This window comes from Mytilus galloprovincialis, chromosome 7, assembly GCF_965363235.1.
Source record: "Mytilus galloprovincialis chromosome 7, xbMytGall1.hap1.1, whole genome shotgun sequence".
NCBI classification, from domain to species: domain Eukaryota; kingdom Metazoa; phylum Mollusca; class Bivalvia; order Mytilida; family Mytilidae; genus Mytilus; species Mytilus galloprovincialis.
The window spans coordinates 52,301,950-52,320,605 of NC_134844.1; the positions used below are offsets into that span (position 1 = coordinate 52,301,950).

Genomic DNA, 18,656 nt, shown 5'->3' on the forward strand with positions numbered 1-18,656 from the left:
TTGTGCAGCTGATGTCATCATCAGTATACGTGCATTGCAAAGTTGTGGCGTTAATGTTATCATTCGTAAACATGCATCGCAAGATTGTGTTGCTGATGTTATTATAAGTAAACATGCATTTCAAATCTGTGTTGATCATGTTCTAATCAGTGTCTTTGAATTGCAAAGTTGTGTCGGTGATGATATCATCAGTATACATGTATTCCGAAGTTGTGTCGGTGATGTCATCGTCTGTATACATGAATTGCAAATTTGTGTTGGTGAAGTCATCGTAAGTATACATTAATTACAAATTTGTGTTGGTGATGTTATCATCATTATACATGTATTGCAAAGTTGTGTCGCTTATTTGATTATCAGTATACATTGCGTTGCAAAGTCATATCGCTGATGGCATCGTCAGTGTATATGCTTTGCGAAGTTGTGCCGCTGATGTCTTCATCAGTATACATGCATTGCGAAGTTGTGTCGCTGATGTCATCATCAGTATACATATATTGCGAGGTTGTGCCACTGGTCACGTGGCATCATCAATATTCATGCATTGTTAGGTTGTCACGCTGATGTCTTCATCAGAATTTCTGTATAAACAAGTTTTGAAACTGATTGATATTCATGTTCTTGTAAAACAAAGTTCGTTGCGAAAGATATGGGCAGTAGTTTTATTCATGTAAAAAAAAGATGTGCACTTTATGTCATCACCAGTATATACGTATAAAACACATTAATAGTGATTGAAATATCCTCATCACTAATAGTCCATTTTCATATTATCGACTTTTGACTCCGGAATTAATAGTTTTCGACAGGTGACTTTCTTTATGGTACGACAGGAAACTATCTGTTCAAATGCTTTCTATACATGACTTTATCATCGAAAAATAGGAGAAGTCCCACTATATTGCACCTTTAATTTACTCGAACACCTTCATTTTAATAGGTTAGCGTAACGAAATGTTCTATCCAAATTACTAACATATTTTTTTATTTGCAATCAAGTTACCTTTTGAGTTAAATATTGGTCATTGTAATTAAATTTACAATCTATAAAAAAAATCAAAAACACCTTGATCCAAAATCCTTACATATTTTCTATCTGTATTCATATTGTTCTTCCTTTTCATACTAACGTGATATTAACAAACTGTGCATACAAATATGTATAATTAATACATTTAAAGTTACGCGCCATTTTAACATCCGTAACGTGATTTACAGATGTCGTCAATAGATTCGACGATAAATATCTCGTGACTGTTTCGTTTGTTTACCTTCCTGGTTGAACTATTTTATCAAGTTAAAGACATTTGTGTAACTCCTTCAAATTCAGGTAAAATTATTGCTGCTTAATTTCATTTCAATGACATTTAAAGAAAGAAATAGTATTGTATAACATCTTAACTCCATCTCGTATCGTCATTATGTTTAAACAAGGAACTCTGTGACATGTATCAGTATGTACACATAATGTGATAGATGGTCTCTAAAACACGTCTTTTCTCTTTGTACACTATCAAAATAGGTTGTGTCCTGTATACCATGTTTCCCCATCATATTGATAATACCATGTTTTTAATGAATTCTTCTTAATTACTTCAACTGGTCTTAGCTACAAAATTAATATATTTGTATTGATTATTTCCATACTGGTCGTTCAAGGGTTATCGAACTTTAACCATCAAAACTGAAAAATTGTTCATACGTTTTATCTATAAATATGATTTCAGCAATTTACTAATTTTTTTCTACAAATTCAATGCTGATTATCAAATTGTGCTCTAATTTCCATAAATACGATTTTCGAATTGCATGTATATAATAAATAACAAATTAACATAAAAAAACAAGATTTTGTTCAGATCACTTTTGATATCTTTGGAATACATTGTGGATTTTTTTTTCTAGTTTAATCTGCATCCAATGTTCACTTCCAATGATCAGTTCATGTCGTGTTGTTTATTCTTTAGTTTTCTATGTTGTGTCATATGTACTATTGTTTTTCTGTTTGTCTTTTTAGCCATGGCGTTGTCAGTTTGTTTTAGATTTATGAGTTTGACTCTCCCTTTGGTATCTTTCGTCTCTCTTTTAATATTATGGCTCTTGTTGCCTTACGCAATGTATTTGTTTCTCTCGGTGCATTGTTGTGATGTTTTCACACAGCTAGCACTTGTCTCATAAAAATATATATACATTCATTCTTTTATATATTAATGTATAAACTTGTTTCATTCAGAGACGAGTGTGTGTTGTAATGGGAAGTTGATCATTCATACATGTTCCATTCGATCTGAAATCAAAAAACAATTGGAATTCCAAATCATTCAATCTGAAACACAAATTAGTGACAATTATCTGTTATACATAAGAGAAATGGAACACTGTATATATTAATTACATATCTGCATATGGAGAAGAATCTACTTTTTGAGAAATTCTCGAGTTTTCATGTTTAGAAAGATTCTTGAAAAGTATCTATAATAATAATACCAGTTAACAAAACAGCAAGTAAGGCTTGTCAAAACAATTTCCCCACCTTCTATTATTTTCACTTACTTAATAAGAATCAGTTTCATATGCTACCACAAAATATGACTTCTCAGGAAATATCCTTTAATTTGAAATGTTGCATTAAATAAAAGACACGTTTTGAATGTAAAAGTTATTTTTTCAAATTTTGGAACACTACCAATTTTCTAGTTATCATATAAATTATTTGATACTTTGATACGACTTTGAAAATATGGTTCATCAATGGGTATCGTCCTGTGCTTAGCTAAATGGGAAACATTATACTGCTTGTCGTACTTCGGTTTTACTAGCAAAATGTCTCATAAAACATCATTTAATATTTCTAGAAGAATAAACTTTGGTACTCGTGCGTATAAATAAAGGCAACAGTAGTATACCGGTGTTCAAAAGTCCTACATCGATTGAGAGAAAAAAATCTTGGTTAAAAATCCAAAACCACAGGAACACATCAACTATAATAGGGAAACAAAGAACAACAGGAACTCTGAAGAGCAACAAAAACAAACGCAAACATACATAAAAACAAACTATTTGATAACAACTGCCATATTCCTGACTTGGTACAGGACATTTTGAAAACAATGGTGAGTTGACCTGGTTTAATGGCTAGCTAAATCTTCCACCTTATAATTATGTCAAAATCGAATAAATATGAAATACTCATGATACTAACACTATGTAATTTGATCACTGGTTAAATAAAGGCATACAGATGTTTTATGTTTGAATATCCTTCTTTGCGTTAGAAAGACATACTGTTATGTTTTGAAAAATCTAACAGGAAATCTAGTCAATGAATGGTTTCTAGAATTAAGAAAACAAATATATTTACAAATCTGCCTTTGTCTCCCTACCTCATTATCTTTTGATACGGAATAATCTATGTTTTTTAATCCTACGCAATTTGATTGGGTAAATTTATTATGTTCAACTGTTTATTTACGTGTCTCAATAGTTCTGCGTGAATTATGTCCGATATTTGATGTGTTTACGTAAAATTAGTTATTTATTAAGACAGCTATTTTAACATTAGTGCTGAAGTAATAACTTATTTACGAAAATAAGTTTTGTTTTTGAATTTAACAGTTGTAATAAAGATTTTACTTAAGTTTGCTATCCTCGTTCTATACTTAAACTAAGCAATTCAATAAACGAACAACACATATTTGAAACGGCAAAAACAACAACCACTGTAGCAGGCTCCTTACAGTGGGCAGGCATAAATAGAATATTAAAGAGTAAACAAAGAGACACTGGATACATATATTAGAGTAATCGCAATTATTATGCTATAATAAGATATACAAGGCTAAAAGTTTATGACTTAAAGTGGTTTTTATCTTCCTTTATGATTTACAAATGTAGCAAAGATATACTTTTAACGATCAATATGTATTTTTTTCTTTCAGATGATGGCAAGCTCTGAACCTTCATGTGATGTATGTGAATTTCAACATGTCTTAAAATCTGCCTCCATATGGTGTTCAGATTGTGATGAAGGCCTCTGTATAGACTGCAGTAAGCATCATGGAATTTCAAAAGCAACAAGAAAGCATGTAACTATACCGATATCAGAATATAAAACATTGCCGACTTACATTACAAATATTAAGCAAACATGTAGTACACATGATGCCAATTATCTGATTTACTGCCATGAACATGAATGTGCGTGTTGTAGTAAGTGCATCGTTGAAAAGCATACAAAATGTCAAAATATTTCCAATCTTGATGATGTTGTAAAAAACACAAAGACTTCAAACGCTTTTTTGGAAATTTGTGAAACATTAAATGAAGTTGCTGAAAACATAAAAAGGATCCGTCAAGATAAAAATGGTAATCTGAAAACATTGTCCGAAAAAAGAAAACAGATCGAATGTGAAATTCAACAGGTTCGGTTAAATATCAATCAACATCTAGATAAACTGCAAGAGGACTTTATATCGGAATTGCATGAGACAGAAAGAAGAGAAAAAACAAAAATCCATCAGTTAATGAAAGCTTTAGATGAGCATGAAAGTAAAGTTGCAGAGCACCAAGAGAACATAGCAAACATAAAACAACACGCATCAGATCTACAGACCTTCCTATCTCTGAAGCAGTTTGAATGTGATGTTGATGAAAACTGTCAGTTCATTGATTCACTTACTGAAAGTAATGTTCTCAATCGTGTGGAGATCAAGTTTAACATTAATACATCACTGACTGACATTGCAAATAGTGTTCTTGAGTTTGGAAAAGTATTTATTGACATCTCTAATAGCTCAGTGAACATTGTGAAGAAAAAGCAACAACAAGCTCAGTTGATAGTACCTAAAGTATCATCAATTGTGCCCATTGAGAATATACAAGTCAAGTTAGAACAGACTATAAAAACCGAATCATCTTATGTAATGGGATGTTGCATATTGCCTGATAGTAGATTTGTATTCGCCTATCCTGAATTAAACAAAGTTACTGTAGTTAAACAAGACGGGACGGTTGACTTTGTTTTGAATGTAACAGCAGCATATGGTATAGCGTACGACGATAAAGATAACACTATAGCGATAACATCCTTTTTGAGTAGCATTGACAATCAAATAACAATAATCGATTTATTTAAACGAAAAGTTAAGAAAACTTTTTCACCTGGAGGACAAACCATTGGTATAGCGGTGACAAATAACACACTGCTGTATCACATTAAAAATAAAGCAATTCGAGCCATGGATCTGACTGACGAATCAACACGTGATATAACAACTGAGCACATGGACACAGAAATCAACATAACTATATCTGGAAACATACTTTATTATTCCAGTCATAAGTATAATACAGTAGTATGCTGCGATCTTCAAGGAGCGAAACAATGGACATTCAAAAATAAAAAGGTTTTAAAGAATCCACTTGGAATATCAGCTGACAATGCTGGTAATGTGTATGTTGTAGGATTTCAATCAAATAATGTCGTGGTTATCTCCCCGGATGGACAAACACATAGAGAACTATTAACTACAAGAGATGGTTTAAATTTCCCATATTCAATTAACTTTCGAAAGGAAACTAAACAGTTATTAGTTGCAAATTATGAGAAAAAGGCATATTTGTATAACGTATCTAATAATTTAGCCACTTAAATAATATCCCAAATGCATTATTGAAGGAAATACAAATGAAGAATTTATACAAGAAAACAAATACATGCATGAAATCACAGTTGTAAACACTTCCTCTAACAGTGAAATGTCTCTTATGTTGTCATTTCGTTTCTTTTGTATTATTAAAAGTACTGTAAACTCAGAAATAAATGCATGCATTTGGTATTCCGAATTTTTCATTTTAGACTAAATTGCGAGTTTAATATTTGCAATATTGAGAATATTCCAGTTAATCATATAAAAATCTCAAAATGTGACGTAAAATTATTGCTATTATAACCTTGTCACATTTTTCGCAATAATAAAAAAACATCGCAATAGTTCCTGAATTAACATCAATACGTTTAGTTAGGGGACGACCATTTGATATTCGGGGTGGGGGGGGGGGGGTCAGAAGGATTTTGAAAATAAATAACTCAGTCGGTCTAGTCTAAAGTATGAGATGGCACCGGATTCTTCATAAATTCATCTTTTTCACTCAAAAAAAATCGGGAAACACTTCCCAATTTTTTTAAAAATAAAAGTATAAATATCATTTAAAGATACTTGAAATGTCTGAAAATTGGTTTTATTTAACTTGAGGTATATTTTCTCAGGAAACCATATCTCACTTTTATATTAACGGCCGTAACTATATTGAGGCAAATGCCTAATGCAAGAAGCAAGTTCTGTTTCCCCTCAGACGTAGCCCTTATTTTTCAGGATCGTTTCTTTAAGTTATTTATTTTTCTTTTGTTCATTGATTGCCCTTCTGTTTTCTGTTAGTGTTGTATTCCTTTTTTAATCTAGTAATTTTGTAATGAACTTGATCATGAGTTTAAAAAAAACCATCCACAGACTTAACAATGTGAATTCCATTTTTGCTTTATCATGCACATTGGTCTTTTGATGTTGTCCCTAGAAACTTAAACACTAAATTTATACATTTTGCTTTGAGACCAAAATATTGTCAAAAAATAATTAAAACAAAACTTACATTTTAAGATTAAGAATGGGTCTTGGAAACACCCAGAAAGCATGATTTTGCATCATTTGTTCTATAGCTTATTGGGCCTTTAGTGACTCCAAAATCTATAAAAATAAAAAAACATTGACTCGCTCCGCTCTGCGAAATATGTTTCTCAATACTTTTTAAAAACACTAGTAACAACCAAACTTTAATACTAGGTATGTACGCAATACATTTATATGCAGTTGGGAATGATTCATTACCTCATTTGATGATGATTAATACTGATTAAATGGTACATAATCACTTGACTATACATGTATTATTTATAATAAACAATCATTTAAAAAATATATGTTTTCGAATATCATAAATATAGTTTTGAAAATGAATAATCAGTCCCTTGCTTTTATGAAAATGAATAATCTTGCTTCAATAGTGCAAAAAATCTGTCCTCTTAGTTTACAAAAATAAATTATAGATCAAAATCAAATCCTTCTGCCCCCCCCCCCCACCCCTTCCCAGAATATACATCTTCTCTTTGGGATCCAGATAGGTCTTATATATCTTTAATCAAGAATAGATAAATAGATTTTGAAAAAAATAACACACGAGTGTCTGCTGACAAATAGGGATTTATATGTGTGGAACTGTCATGGTACCTAATTGGAACAATACCACTGAGAAGTTGATTGATTTATTTAATGAATGAGACACACAAAAATACATACATTCATGGAAACACAATAGTTAGCTTCTCTCATGATTTGTTTTATTTATCTTTTTATCTAAGGCATGATTGAAGTTTTAATGTATTACATACGCAGGTGATTGTTTACCAGTAATATGTAGATAAAATGAGAAGTGCTCAAATAAGGGTTAAAAAAGTATATAATGGCACAAGAGACTACAGTATGATTGGTTGAACACCACTGACAAAAGTAGTTGCACAAGAACCTTACTGTGGCTCAAAAATCTCAAAAACTAAAGAAAAAAAATTGGACATGGGTAGAATTATCCGGCAGGTCAAGGTCTTTCTCCTTCGAACTACCCAATTTGACGTAATTGCCCTTGAAATGTCTTTTTTCGCTGTAGAATGTCACAGATTTTAGATATATTCTTAACATAAGAAATATTAGGGTAAGGAAACTATATATTGAGTTGATAAAGCTCGCAGTGTAAGGCCATTTCTTGCCACGATATTTCAGAAGTTCGAATTCTGGCCAGGGAAGAACCAACCTTTTGTTCCGCAACTTTATAGATCTAACATTGTTTTGGCTGTTATTAAGACGAATTAAATATATTATATATAAAGTACGGAAACAAATGAACATCTCTAATTAAGAATAAAAACCAAGAGAGATTATATCATATAAACCATGTCTTAAATTACACTTTTATTGGTACATTGTAATAAACAGGAAATATCGAATGTCACAGAGTATAACACTTATGTTGCTTTATTAAATGATTCCAGTTGTACGTTTTTTTTTTCTCTGAAATAAAAGTTGATGTGTTGTAAACGTTAGTGAGAGAGCAACCAATCACACACAACGGAGCGCAAAAAAATACTTACGACAATATAAAGGTTTAAGTACTGGTGAGATTAGTTTAACACCAAATTATGTTTATTCTGTTTCAGCAAACTCCTCAATGGTTTGTTTGATATTTATACAGTCGAACGTTTTATTTTGCCAGTTTTTAAAGACGTATCATATAATCTCACCTAGCCCTCAAGGGTCAAGTGAGGTTTTCTCAACACTTGGCGTCCGTCGTCCGTCGTCGTCCGTTAATTTTTGCAAAACAATCTTCTCCTCTGAAACTACATGGCCAAATAAAACCAAACTTGGCCTGAATCATCCTTAGGCTATCTAGTTTAAAAAAACGTATCCGATGACCCCGCTCAGTAACCAAGATGGTCGCCATGGCTAGAAATGGAACATGGGGGTAAAATACAGTTTTTGGCTTATATCTCTGAATTAAAGCATTTAGAGCAAATCTGACTGAAGTATACATGTTCATCAGGTGAAAATCTGTCTGCCCTGACATTTTGAGACTCCTCCGACAACCCATTGTTGGGTGGCTGCCCCTGAATTGGCAATTTTAAGGAAAGTTATCAGTTTTCAGGTATTATTATATTTGAATATTATAATAGATAGAGGTAAACAGTAACAACAAAGTTGTTCAGCATAGTGAGATCTAAAAATAAGTCAATACAACCAAAATTGTCAATTGACCTCAAAAGGTCAATTTTTCACAATTTTTCGTAAAATTCTGTATTCATTTACAAAAAAAAATCTTCTCTGAAACTACTGGGGCAAGTTAACCCAAACCTGGCTTACCTCATTTTTCATTCGTTTTAAAATGTATCTGACGATGGTCGCCATGTATTAAAAAAGAACAAGGTTGTTAACTGCAGTTTTTGGCTTATATATATCATAAAACATTAAGAGCAAATCTGACAAGGGATTAGATTGTTTTTCAAGTGATGATCATTCTGCCCAGAGTTTCTAAGACGCACCAGACAACCTGCTGTTGTGTTGCTGCCCCTGGATTTGTAATTTTAATGAACTTTTTTTTTGTTTTTGGTAATTATCTTGAATGTTAATAGATAGAGATAAACTGTGAACAGCAATGATGTTCAGAAAAATAAGATCTTCAAATAAGTCAACATGACCATTATGGTCAATTGATCCTTTAAGGAGTTGTTGCCCTGATAGTCAATTTTGTACATTTTTTATATTTTTTTATAAATATCTTCTCTTCTAGAAACACTGAGACAAATTAACACAAACTTGGCCATAATCATCATTAGGGTATCGAGTTTAAACAATGTGTCCGACTTCTCGGCCTACCAACCAGCATGGACGACATGGTTAAAAATAGAACAAAGGGGTATTGTTTAAGTTTTGTCTTTTATTGATTGAACTGTTTTAAATAGAGAAAATCTGATAGGAACAAAAATGTTCAGAATAATGAGCTCTAGCAATTATCTATGTACGTCAAAACTGTTGGATAAATTATTATAGGAGTGTAAGCCCACAAATGACAAATTTTACCATGTTTTTCATTTGTATATATAACGGAATTTGATGAGCCTATCGTAATAGTGAAAGATTTAGCGCTATAAAACCAGGTTAAATCCACCATTTACTACATTTGAAAATGCCTGTACCAAGTCAGAAATATGACAGTTGTTGTCTATTCGTTTGATAGGATTTGTCATTTGATTTTGTCATGCGATTCGGGACTTTCCGATTGAATTTTCCTCGGAGTTCATTATTTTTGTGATTTTACTTTTTACCTATAATCATAAAAACTATGATCGATATTAAGACAGGCACTTTTTCAGTTATGCCTTATATGATTTAGATAATAATAATAAATAAAAAAAAACTTAAATATAAAAAAATATCAGCTAGGATCTATTATAAAGTAAAATTTTGCCGATATAGCTAGTAGACTGTCAATATTCATAGGAGGAATTGTCCTTTAATGAAGGTTTTAAGCAAAACCTGAAGAATGTAGAAAGAAACTAAACAAACTAAAATATTATTAATACAAGATGAACAAAACAGAAAACACGTCTACAGTTTTGGAGAGTGTCCTTTTGGTATATGCACATAGATAAAGGTAAGCGATACATGCTATTTAGAGGCTCTAGTTCATGTCTTTAACAGTAACACGTTTTAGTTCTCAAAAAGTAATAAAATATAACAAGGGTTTTAGATTGTTTTACAAATGTCTTATTTCCTTGTTAAAGTTTTTAAAATGAGTCATATGACGCGGTCAACATGAAGAACACGGTAAAAATAGAACTAAGGGTAAAACTCGTCATGTTTTGAACCGTTATAAATAGGGAAAATCTGAAAAGAGCAACAATGTTCAGATTAATGAGCTCTTACAATTTTCCATATAGTTTAAAACTGTTAGATTTTTTTTCATAGGAGTTATTACCCATAAATGACAATTTACCATTTATCATCTTTTTTGACTATTATCATGAAAACTATTATATTTAGAGAGAAATAGTTATCAAAGTTACCAGGATTATAATTTAGTACGCCAGACGCGCGTTTCGTCTGGCGTTTTAGTTTAGAAACATTTTTTTCCCTGTTATTCCTTATAAGATTTATATAACAATAGATAAATAAACACTTTAAATCAGAAAAATGATCAGCAAGGCAAGATCTATTAAAAAGTAAAATGTTGCCGTTATAATTAATAGAATGTCACTCTTTACAGTAATGATTGCCCTCTAATTAGGTTTTTGATTACGCTATTGTATGTTTTGAGGAAGATAGAGAGAACGTAAAAAACTAAAAGATCAGTAATACAAGATCAATAAAAAATAGTGATTTTTTGTCATGATGTCTTTTTCTCATCTACAATGTTAAAGAGTGTCCTTTGTTTAATATGCACATAGACCAAGGTGAGCGACACAGGCTCTTCAGAGCCTCATGTTTAATTAACCTTGGAGTTCTGTTTTTATGTTATATCTTATAAGCTGATGAATAGTTTGCAATGTCTACGACAAAAAAAACAAACATTATTAGTTATCAAAGGTACCAGAATTATCATTTAGAACGCCAGACGCGCGTTTCGTCTACATTAGAATCCTCAGTGACGTTCATATCAAAATAGTTATAAAGCCAAACAAGTACAAAGGTGTAGAGCGATAGAATATCTGTTTAAGTTTAAATTTAGAAAATGGTTGCATTTTTTTGGGTTTTTTTTTATAAAAGTTTAGTAACGAAAAAAAAAAAAGAATACTTACTATAATTTATAATGGCTCTAGTTTAATATAAATTGAAGAAATTGACCCAACCTGCTTTGACTTATGTCATCAAAATAAAATTCACATATAGCATAACTCGCGTGCTCGTATAGATAATCTCATATGGGGATAACGAAATAAGAGAATTCCAATTTTCAACTTTTATGCAAAATTATTTGGTTAAGAAACTATCTCTTGGTTAGAAACCTTTTAATCAGTAGCATTCCTCTTTCACAAATGTGGTTTTGTACTGCTACTTGAATAAAATTTGGTTAAATGATCATATATTAAGGTCATGAATAATCTCATTAATGCCGGCGTCACACATTCACATATAGACCGGCTTGTACCAAACATACAGAGAAAATTGACAAAGTCGGTATACGTTAGTTCCACGCCAGAGGAACGCTAAGCAATCGTTAAACGCGCGTTGCATAAGTTTGAAGTACGTCGAAATACAAAGGTATACGCTTGGTAAACGTTACAACTCGAGTAATTTTTTTATGCAGCATAAAACATTTCATCCACCTCATGCGTGTGTCTAGCGAAAACCTGTTCGATATACGCACGTACTACATAGGCTACAAGCGCGTTGAAACAGATACGTTTGAGACACGTTTTAGGCACGTTGTATACTCTTTAAGATCATTCGACTTAAACTTAAACGTATGCGGATGTGTTTGTCACAGTCACCATATAATAGAACGTCCCAGATACGACCGTTCAAGAATTTTTTTCCTTCGTAGCGTACATTCCATCTATATTAGACAAACGCCTGGCATCGCCAACATACGTTTCTTGAACGCCCGATAAACACTGAAAACTCTTTTGCATACGTTACAGATATGATTAACAGGTTGAATGCATCCAAAATTACTAGCTTATTGGCATGATTTTAACACGCCCTGTGTACGTTGGAGCCATACGCTGATGTGTGACGCCGGTAAAATAGGTATCTCTGGTGTTGTAATGCTCACATGAGTTTTAACAACCTGAAGTACGATAGAACTGAATCAGATTATCATTGCGGACCAAACTGATCAAGGTTGACACTTACTTTTTTGTTTGTAGTTCGATTGCTATATACATTGTTACATATATACATATTAATCTTGTATTTCTTTGATGATTTTATAATATGAAATGTACGGTGCTTTCAGCAGATCAGATGATGGCGTCTACAAACAGTACGACGGAATGACTTCAAATTTTCCTCTATGAACAGTTCATGCATCAATTTTAGTGTTGAAAGTGACCCTCTTCCAAGGAAGGGACGTTATATGTAGTTGCTGATTGAATATTGGTACACATTAATGAAAATTAATTCCACAATTGGATAATTGAAAATATTTCTTTTTTGTAGTCAAGTTTATTGATCATCCAATTATCATCGTCACTTTAAAGTTTATTGCTCATCCAATTATCATCGTCACTTTAAAGTTGTAAGTCAAGATATTAAATCACGAGCTTTTATCTCAGAGTGAGAACAAGAAAATAGGTGACTTCTATGCACAAATTTATTGATGGCTTTTATTTACTTAAATTATTTTAACTTGATGTTTTATTATTTTCATTAAATTTAAATTTATACTAAACAATTGTATAACGTAAGATATATTTGGAATTTAGCGCCATTTTTCCAATATAAATATCCTATGTTTACATTTGCTGTTTATTGATTGGAAAATTATATATCACGTGATCGCTTTATCTGAATACCTTCCTGGTTGTTGTGGAAATGTATTTAGTTCTGTAGCTACAGGTAATTACAACGCTTTCTCCTTTGTAGTTTAATTGTTATTTCAGAAAGTAGTTTTACGTTTAGGCAAAACGGTTTACCATCGTAGCACTATCATAGCATGCATATGTGTTGTTTTTATCACGCATTCGATTTGTATACAATTCACTTAATTGTCTTTTAAGACATATTTCTGTTTAATTAAATCAGCGAAAGACAGTTGTATTATGGTATTTCATGTACTTGAGTTCACAAGATAACTGAAGAGTGTTTGAACAAATTCCAATCTTCAAAATAATTTACGCAGACTATGTCTAACTTTACAATATGATTCTTATTTAGACTGTTAGAGTTATCGAACTTTAATGGACAAAAAATCGGAAGTCTCATGTGTCTACTTTTAGCCATATAATTTGTTTTATAAATTCACGACTTGCAGAAGAATGAAATTCCTAAAATTTTTGATGATTTGAATTTACAATAAACGCGTTTAATAGTATTTAATCTTAACATAAAGCCGATATTTTCGTTTGATTTTCAATGGGAAAACCTGAAGAAGGATTGTGAAAATTGATATCATGTACAACATGTACAAGTAAATATTGAAAATATTTAATCTTTTCTACGACAAGATGAAAATGGAATAATTGTGTACTAAAATAAAAATATACTATGTGTCATGGCAACAGGTAAAAATGAATGGTCACCACTATTCAATGTTTTAATCATGATTCAGTTTATATTATAAGTATTATAAATAAATTTATTAATTAAGTATATGCTAGAGAATATGGTGGCCGATTAAGGCCATTTCGCGTTTTCGCGTTTCGCCTTTTATATTCTATAGGGCAAAAACGCGAAAACGCGAAATCGCGAAGTCGAAAACGCGAAAACGCAAAGTCGAAAACGCGATACAGATTTCGCGTTTTCGCGTTTTCACCCTATTGAATATGAAAGTCGAAACGCGAAAACGCAAAATGGCCTTAATCGGCCACCATAAGATAATGATAATCTATTTCTTTTATGATTAAGGACGAGCGTGAGCGAGTACTAATGAAGTCAGGGATTATCATTCTCTTGGATATACTTAATTAATCTATTTATTTGTAATACTTGTACAATAAGTAATATAAATAATATTATAGAAGCACTTTGTTTATATATGGAATATTGTAAAGTGCTCAATGCTCAAATGATATTTGTTTTTGGTTGACTTGTATTCAAAAACTAGGTTCATTGTCAGTGCAATGTTTATAATTTATGCAACTTCCCATTTATGTATTAGTTACACTGATTTAAGAACTCTCTTATTATATGAAAATATCTTTTTTTGTAAATGCTAAAGATGATACATTACAAAACAATACAAAGAAAAGGTAGGAATTGTTTGTTTCCTGGTTGAGATTATTAATGTAAATCATGTCATATTTAGTGAGGAATTATCCTTTTTTTTTTATTTACCGTTAAAAAATATTTAAATACATTTGAGTAACAAATACGTTTATTTCACATCCACTATTTTGTCCAGCTTTTAACATCAAATACTATTTCATTTTGGCATGGAAATGTTCAAATGCCTTGAAAAAAATAATTAATTTTTACAAAACTTAAAATTAAATATCTGGTTGTACAATTGGAAAGGATAATTTTGTATGATCAAACGAAGATGAGAATATGTACTAAATTAATTAGACAATACTTGGCCATGTTTAATGAGTATTTGGCTTTAAATCTCTATAAAACATGACCAAGTTTTGTCTTATCTATATGTAAATCATGCTCGTAGTAAGGGGGTGTTCTATTATTTGAGTCTATTTACAGTTCAAAAGAACGTGCTTTTATAAATGACTTACTACCGAGGTTACAGCTGCCCTCAAGAATTGTATTAGATTGATCGGATTTATCACACAGTGATTGACTATGACTAAAAATCAAATTGTGAAACAAACAAAACTTTAAATAAATTGAAATCCCTGGTTCAGTAAAATTAGTACTCTGAATGATATTATGAATATATTGATAAATTTAAATTACTAAAAAAAACTATGATTTAAGCAATGCAAAAAAGGAAATAAAAAGCCTAAAGATATAAAAATAAATATTCTACAATGTACATCTACACCTTTTAATCTGGATAGAGTACACACAATTCCTGTAAATAAGATACAACCTTAATGAGATTACAACTTAACCAAAAAACATATCAACACAAATAAATGATCAACAGTATGTATTGTATGGTTTATTCCCGATTGTCCCACTTTTTAAAATTTTGGAGTTCTGATTGTCCCACTTGAAAAGTTCTGATTGTCCCACATTATTTTATTACGTAAAATGTTCTTAGATAAACAAGGTAGCTGTTGTTTAATTTCCCAAATAAACTAGAATTAATTATTGCACATTAAATGTGAATTTCATATCTTCTTTTTATAAATCTATAAAATTTTAATTTTATATAAGAATGTAAAAAAATGCTTTTTTCAAATCATTATATTAGATTGTTTTACCAATATTCATATTGTCTTTGCCATAAAGTGCAATCAACGAGACTCATCACCAACTATATAAAGAAGAACCAGACTACAATCAAAAATAAGAAGGTGTGGTATGATTTCGAATGAGACAACATTCCATCAGAGACCAAATGATACAGAAATTAACGATCATAGGTCACCATACGGCCGTCAATAATGAGCAGAGCCCATACCGCATTGTAGGATTAAAAAGGCACTGATATGAAAAATGTAAAACTATTCAAACGAGAAAAACTAGCGACCCAAATTATGTACTAAATAATGAACGAAAAAAAAATATGTTACACAGCAACAAACTACAACTACTAAATTACAGGCACCTGACTTAGGACAATCAAATACAGATTGTAGCGGAGTTAAACTTATTTGAAGGCCCCTCCCCTCCCAATAAACCGCAACAGTGTTTAAACAGTACAGCATAAGAATTAACCATAAAACTCAGTTGAATAGGGCATATCTTTTCAGATGGGTACACACAGTAATGCATGTAACCACAATACAGAGTGGACGTGGACGGCTACTAATACAACAAAGACACTAAATGCAGATCTGAGAATACTCGCATTTTCCGACTGCTAGCTAGTTCAAAGCAAATAATAAATATTTTTTAATTTATACATCTAAGACTAAAATATGTAAATATTATTATTTTTTTTTCTTTCAATATTTTATAAGTTCTGAATTATTAACCTGCAATTAACTGCTATACACTATAAAACAAAATGATCACTATCAAAACATTTCCCAATTGTCCCACATTTAAACTTCCCTATTGTCCCACAAACATATTCCCGATTGTCCCAAAAAATTACATTACTTTTTTACCTGTAATTTCAAAAAGTGGGACATTTGGAGAGACACCGTATGTATATGCTTTCGTTGGTTAATTTCACATTATTTTATCGAGCAAATAAGCAGTTTATAGCTAAATGGATATCTAAAACTGTATTGCCAATTAGGTAAAAAAAAATTACAAGAATATCTTACATATCTATAAATGTATTTTTTAGTAGATAATGGCAAGTTCTGTACAGCCGTGCAGTGTATGTGAATATCAACATGTCTTTACAACTGCCTCCATATGGTGTTCGGATTGTGACGAGGGGCTCTGTATAGACTGCAGTAAGCATCATGGAATTTCAACAGCAACAAGAAAACATGTAACTATACCAATATCAGAATATCGAAAACTGCCGTCTTACATCACAAATATTAAGCAAACATGTAGTACACATGATGCCAATTATCTGATTTACTGTCATGAACATGAATGTGCGTGTTGTAGTAAATGCATCGTTGAAAAGCACACACAATGTCAAAATATTTCCAATCTTGATGATGTTGTCAAAAACACCAAAGCTTCAAACGCTTTTTTAGAAATTTGTGAAACATTAAATGAAGTTGCTGAAAACATCAAAAGGATCCGTCAAGATAAAAATGGTAATCTGAAAACATTTTCCGAAAAAAGAAAACAGATCGAATGTGAAATTGAACAGGTTCGGTTAAATATCAACCAACATCTCGATAAACTACAAGAGGAATTCATATCGGAATTGCATGAGACAGAAAGAAGAGAAAAAACAAAAATCCAACAGTTAATGAAAGCTTTAGATGAGCATGAAAGTAAAGTTGAAGAGCACCAAAATAACGTAGCAAACATAAAAGAGTACGCATCTGATCTACAGACCTTTCTAGCACTTAAACAACTTGAATCCGATGTTGGTAAAAACTGTCAGTTCATTGATTCACTTACTGAAAGTGATGTACTCAATCGTGTGGAAATCAAGTTTAACATTAATACTTCACTAACAGACATTACACATAGTGTTGATGGGTTTGGAAACGTATATATTGACAACTCCAGTACCGTAGTGAACATTGCGAAGAAAAAGCAACAACAAGCTCAGTTGATACGACCTAAAATATCACCCATCATTCCCATTGAGAATATACAAGTCCAGTTGAAACAAAGCATGAAAACCGAATCGTACGTCAGAGGGTGCTGCATATTACCTGATGGTAGATTGGTGTTCACTTATCCTAAATTAAACAAAGTTACTGTAGTTAAACAAGACGGGATGGTGGACTTTGTTTTGAATGTAACAGCAGCATATGGTATAACGTACAACGATAAAGATAACACTATAGCGATAACATCCTGTTGGGGTAGGCAAGGCAAACAAATAACAATAACTGATTTAAAGGGACGAAGAGTAAAGAAAACTTTTTCACCCGGACGACAAACCACTGGTATAGCGGTGACAAATAACACACTGCTGTATCACATTGAAAATAAAGCAATTCGAGCCATGGATCTTGCTGACGAATCAACACGTGATATCATTACTGAGAACATGGACACAGCAATCAACATAGCAATATCTGGAAATAAACTTTATTATTCCAGTTATAAGTATCATACAGTAGTATGCTGCGATATGCAAGGAGCGAAACAATGGACATTCAAAAATGAAAACATTTTAAAGAATCCATTAGGAATATCAGCTGACAATGCTGGTAATGTGTATGTTGTAGGACGTGAATCAAATAATGTCGTGGTTATCTCCTCTGATGGACAAACACATAAAGAACTTTTAACTAAAAGAGATGGTTTATATTCCCCATGTTCAATTAACTTTAGAAAGGAAACTATTCAGTTAATAGTTACAAATAATTCTGAGAAAGCGTATTTGTATAACGTATCTAGTAATTAAACCACTTCAATATTATATCTAAATGCAGTATTGAATGAAATAGAGAATAAAAGATACATATCTACAAAAAAACACATAGTTACATGGAAACACAATTGCTAGTAAAATGTATTTTATAGAACAGCACGGATTTTTCCTGATATTCAGCATTGAAACCAGGAAATTGATTTTTATGCCCCACCTACGATAGAAGGGAGGCATTATGTTTTCTGGTCTGTGGCTCCGTTCGTCCGTCCGTCTGTGCGTCCGTTCAGGTTAAAGTTTTTGGTCAA

General features: G+C 31.7%; 1 long non-coding RNA gene across 1 annotated transcript; it reads left to right on the forward strand.

Annotated features, from left to right (window-relative positions):
* The first annotated feature begins 13,111 nt into the window (after nt 1-13,111).
* LOC143083250 (uncharacterized) lies at nt 13,112-18,399 on the forward strand. The gene is made up of 2 exons (XR_012980601.1): nt 13,112-13,160; nt 16,681-18,399. It is a non-coding gene; the product is annotated as an uncharacterized LOC143083250 (long non-coding RNA).
* Nucleotides 18,400-18,656: the final 257 nt, after the last annotated feature.